The sequence below is a fragment of the Eretmochelys imbricata genome, chromosome 1 (genome assembly GCF_965152235.1).
Source record: "Eretmochelys imbricata isolate rEreImb1 chromosome 1, rEreImb1.hap1, whole genome shotgun sequence".
Classification (NCBI taxonomy): domain Eukaryota; kingdom Metazoa; phylum Chordata; order Testudines; family Cheloniidae; genus Eretmochelys; species Eretmochelys imbricata.
The window spans coordinates 355,908,012-355,913,025 of NC_135572.1; positions in this window are offsets into that span (position 1 = coordinate 355,908,012).

The following is a 5,014-nucleotide window of genomic DNA, read 5'->3' on the forward strand; positions in this document are numbered from 1 at the left end:
ACTCCACTGGCCCATTTTCCGAGGAGCCAGCTGATCTGGGAAGGAACCAAACCCTCCTGTACCCCTTGTGACGCAGCATCACGGCGCAGGAGAGCCGGGCTCCAGCGTCAGCGAGGTGGCCAAATGCAGTCACTTGCTCCAGCACGGTGCCGCCCTGGTGATCTGGGGGCGTTTCAAGCTCCCATTGCACAGGTGCAAACGCCAGTGCGAGGGGTGAGGCACGGAGGAGGCCGGCCCGGGAAGGGACAGGAACAAAAGAACTGGTCCATCTCCTGTTTGATGTTTGTGCAACACCCAACGCCCTGAGGTCCCAATTCTGGGCACCACTGCAGCCCAGCTAGTTGGGGATCGACGGGGAAACTGAGGCACAGAGACGTTAAGCGCCTCCGGAAATCAGCCCCCTAATTTAGCTGCCTAGCCCGCAAGTTGGAAAATGCCGGCCTAAGTGATATGCGGAAGATTACCTGGCATAGTGCAGGCAGAGAGCTAAGAGAAGAACCCAGGAGTCCTGGTGCCCAGCTCCACCCGCATCACCCCAGACCACAACTGCCCCGTGACCAGGAAAAGCGGCTGGCAGGTGGGACGCTCTCTCCTGCCAGTGGCTGGCATTGTCCCCACTACAAGGAGGTAGCAGATGGCTTGGCCACCTCAGCGAGCTCACTGGCAGGCCAGCCTCCCTGGGCCCTGTGTTACTGGGACCGGGCTGACAGCCCTGGGCTATGGCAGTGGGGGATGGCCCCAGGCAGGGGGAGATCATGCCCCTTGGGCAAGACGGCCCCCGGATGCCAGCTGGAATGGCAGGACTCCCACCCAGCTGTGCTCACACCCTGACATTCCCCACCCCGGCTGAGCTCAGAAATCCCCATGGCCCTTTTGGATGTCAGCAGCTTCCTCGGCTGGCCTAGGAGAGGCCATATGGCCACAGGGCCCCCTGAGCCTGGAGGCCTGGCTCTGACAGTGGCCAATGCCGGCTGCCTTCCCCTCCCCCCCCCCCACAAGTGGGGTTTAGCCATGTTAATCGTGGGGAGGGGGATTTCTCCCCCACTCCATCTGTCCCTCAGCTTAGCGCTCATGGAGCCAGAGCCCTTGTTGCTTTCCTCCCAGTCGGTCTCAGTGGAGCCGATATTCGGAGTCATATGAATGGCCGTCCCCATATGCTGAATCCACTTGCCTCTGTACCATCCTGCAGCACTGAGTTCCTCGAGTTAACGGGGGGAATATTGCCTTTCCCATGGGGAAATACGACCCTGACAACAGATGGCGTGGAACAACAGCCGTGCTGGGCAGATCCTGAGGCAAAACCCCCTTGGACTACAATAGCGCCAGAATTTGACTCAGACATAGGATCCATAAGAGAATAAGAGGCTACTACTGGTACCAGCAAAGGGAGTTGCTTCTTTCACCCCAGGGGCAACAGTCTGTGCTCTGGTGCTGAAGGACCTAGAGGTTCTGACCTCTGACCCCACTGCCCAGGAGACCGCATGCTTCAGAGAGGGTGGGGGGCCCAGTGGGGTTAGCGAAATGCCCCCTCTGCACGATCCCCCTCTAGCATGCTGGGCACCATGGGTGCTCCAGGGTCCCTGGGTCCCCTGATTACGCCCAGGCTAACCCTGCCCTCCGCAGCCTGGGGAGTGGGCAGGACTGGACGTGGGCCAGAGGGGGAAACACCAGAAGGCACAGGCCTCAGCTCACACAGGGAGCCCCAAACAGCTGGGGAGAGAACCCAGGAGTCCTGACTGCTAGTCCTCCCCATTCTAACCATTAGACTCCATTCCCAAAGCTGGGATTAGAACCCAGGAGTCCTGGCCCCCAGCCCCACTCCACTGGACCACACAACCCCCTGCTCTGACCACTGAAGCCCGCCAGACTCTCTCTCTCTAAGTGAGAGGTGGGGCTGGGCCCTTCTCCTGTCACTTTCCCAGCATGCCTCAGCGGGTGGGGAGACCCCCCAAACGCCTGCCGGGGGGGCTCTCTATTCAGGTCGCTCCCCCGAAGGGAGCAGGATGGCGGGACTTGGGCCATGGACATGTCCCTGTCCTCTCGTGCCTGACCCCATGCGCCAGCTGCAGAGCAGGGCTCCCCATTCACCAGCACCCCACACGCTGCCCGTCACATACTTTGTCCTCTCCGTAGAGTGTCAGGCTGCACCCCAGAGCCGCCAGCCTGGGCCCCTCCCCGCTGAAGGGCTCCGAGCCAGCAGGTGCCCTTGGGCCTCGGGGATGGGTCCGCCCCTGGAGAAGCAGCGGGTAGTTTTCCACGCCAGCCAGGGCAGATCCACTAGAGACCAGGATCCACGATCCACTGGAGACCAGCTTCTTCTGTTCCCCCAGCCCCCTAGAGCAACGGCTGAGGGGGGGCACCCAGCCATCCATGGGGAGCAGCTCCATCTGCCCCCCCCACTCCATTTCCCAGGGCAGGGCTGCCTTCGCAGCAGGCTCTGCCCAGGCCGGGGGTAATGCCCCTCAGCCCCCTGAGGGGGACTGGGGCAACGGAACACGCACAGAATAGGGGAGAGCAGCGTCCCAGTGAGGGGAATAGAACCCAGGCATCCTGGCCCTTGGTCCCCCCACACATCCCCTGATCTAGCAGCCGGACACACACACACACCCCGCTCCCAGAGAAGGGTGGGGAATGGGCAAGGAGCTGCGTGTCGCCCCCCCGGATGCCCATGCCGGGGTCACGGTGCCGGGGATCCAGGGCTGGGAAGGGTCGCCAGGTGCAGGAGCCCCGGCTGGTGGTGTGGGGCAGCGGGGGGAGCCCAGGGGAGAGGGGCCAGGCTGCCACCCGGCCCCAAGCGCCTTACCTGCGGGCGAGGGTCCCACGTGTCACCTGCTGCCTAGCACGCTGCTCCGCGCCGAGGAGCCAGCCGCCCCCGCCAGCTGCTGGGCCTCATGGCCCCGTCGCTCGCCCCACCATAGCTCCGGGGTGCTGCTGCCCCACGCTGCCCCACGGCACGCTGGGCGCTCCACACCGGCGGGCGCTGGGCAGAGACAGGCTCACGCCGGGCACCAGCTGCTGCTGCTGCTCAGAGGCTCAGCGTTAACCCTGTGAGGCCCAGGCGGGTGGGCGGGCAGCTAATGCCCTTCCTGCAGGCCCATAATTGGATTCGGCTTTGCCCGACACTAATGGATTGATCCCTTTTCCGTCATGTGCCGGCCTTCAGCTCCACTGGAGCCACGGCACGACACCCAGCTGCCTTGCTGCAGGGCCGGGAGCTTGGCGGGACCAAGAGGCAGTGGGGTCTAGTGATGAGAGCAGGGGGCTGGGAGCCAGGACTCCTGGGTTCTATCTTCAGCGGGGGAGTGGGGTCTAGTGGTTAAAGTTGGGGGGCTGGGAGTCGGGGCTTCTGGGTTCTGTCTCCAGCTCTGGGAGGGGAGGGGACGGGGGTCTAGTAGTTAGAGCAGGGGGCTGGGAGTCAGGACTCCTGGGTTCTATCCCTAGCTCTGGGAGGGAAGGGGGGGTCTAGTAATTAGAGATGGGGGGCTGGGAGCCAGGACTCCTGGGTTCTATTCCAGGTTCCACCACCGACATCCACAGGCAAATCTCTCCCTGCCCCGCATGCCTCAGGCGTCCTCTGTAAACTGGGGGTGATGAAATGTCCCGCCCCCAGAGAGGGGCTTGGGGCTTCACTCAGGATGGCGACGCGCTTTGGGATCTTCCCCTGGAAGATGGTACAAGTCGGGCCGAGGGTTACTGGGGCGGCCCCAGTTGTGACTTTGCTCCTGCTTCTTAAAGCCTGAAACTTCCACTCCACCACTGAGAGAGACACGGAAGGAAAGAACTAGCAATGGTTTGTGTAGGTCCTACCCAAACCCCACCCGGGAGCTCCCCCTCCTGGCTTCACAAGGGTGCTGGTGTGGCTGACGCTGCTGCACGGGTGAAGAGCCGGGGCCACCCCGCGAGCCAGGAGCCCAGCGGAGTCCCGGCGGGTTTACTCCTCCTTGCCCGCTGCGGGGGGACCTGTGCAGAGCCTGGCCCCTTCAAGGAGCCGTTCCTGGGGCGCAGGGTCCCCTGAGACCCACAGGTCTGGGGGACAATAACTTCTGCAAAAGATGGCCTAGCCCTGCCCCCACAAAGGATCTCAGGAAACCTCAGTGGGAACTGCGTGGTGTTTCTCCCCCCACCCCCACTGGTAGTTCTGGGGGCGGGGGATGGGGCCCGGGGCCCGCGCTGTGTTTGCAAATGCCCGGTTTTACTCAAATCTTCTTCCACGTTTCCTGCTGCTGCTCGAAATGCCGGCAACAGCCCCAGTCCCCCGGGGCTGCCCTGCCTGGCGTCTCCTGGGCCGCTCCCACCCTGGGCACAGCTCAGCGTTCACCCCCGCTGGGCCCCCTGGGGCAAACGGCGACAGGTGGTCCCCGCAGGGGGGACTCCATGCTGGGATGGCAACCCCAACGCCCCAAATCTACCGCATGGCTTCACCTGCCTTGTCCTTAGCTGGCCCACCAACACCTTTCATGGCCACCTGCTGCAGGCCCCCAAAGGCCAGTGGGTCCCCGTGGCCAAGAAGCCTCTTGCAGTAGCCATGGGCCATTCTGGAGCCCCAGCAAATTCTGCTAGGGTCAGGGCAAGTTCTGAAGCAAAGCCCCGTCAATCGGGCTCCCCAGGTGGCCATGCTCAGAGGGGGCCCCTGTGTCTGGGCATCAACAGGCACAAGGAAACCTGCCCCCAGGAGCGGCTGCACTCCCCCAGGGTTGCCCCCTCTGTACCCACGGGACCCGGGCCCTGGATCACCGGAGCTGGGGTCGGGGGGAGAGCGGCGCAGGCCCATAATAAGACACTTGCCGCAGGCACTGGGAGACCCCACCTGGGCCCACGGGGCAGCCCGGGCTGGGTGAGCCTAGAGAGAACCCCAGGGTGGGTCCGTGTCCAGCCGCCTCAGGAGATATTCCTGGGGGAGCAGGGGAGGGGGGCGCATGCCCCGGCAGTGGGACTAGACCCACACGGGGGCTACATGTGCCAAGCTGGGAGCGATTCTATGCAGCAGCTGCTTCGGGCAGGCTCGTCCCACGGC